This window comes from Eretmochelys imbricata, chromosome 9, assembly GCF_965152235.1.
Source record: "Eretmochelys imbricata isolate rEreImb1 chromosome 9, rEreImb1.hap1, whole genome shotgun sequence".
NCBI lineage: Eukaryota > Metazoa > Chordata > Testudines > Cheloniidae > Eretmochelys > Eretmochelys imbricata.
In genome coordinates, this window is record NC_135580.1 from 2,515,622 (window position 1) to 2,516,051 (window position 430).

Consider the following 430-nt stretch of genomic DNA (forward strand, 5'->3'; position numbering starts at 1 on the left):
ATTCTGTTGCCAGTGTTTCTACGGGAAGCACACACAATTCCAGGAGAGACTCCAAACAGTGCTCTCAGCTCCTTCCTTTCCATTTATTTATCCAGTCATCTAGGTTTGTTGCTTTGCAGGCCACAGGGAGATGTTTTGTTGTGGTTGCAAGAGCCGGTTTCGGCTAAATAAGATATCCGGTCTCTTCCAATGAGGAAAGTCACTGATTTTTTGTGATATAATATTTTCACCCTGGATACCATTCATCCTCTAGTAATCCAAGGCTTGTTGATCTTAATGGGAGTCTTCTCCTTGACCTCCGTGGGCTCTGGATCTGCCCCGAGAGGCCTGGACTCTGTATTTGACCCAAAGGCCCTTCCAGCCTGCTCCTGAATTCCTTTCCTACTAACCACGTCATTACGCAAGAGAGCTAGGTGGAGGCTGCAGTCCC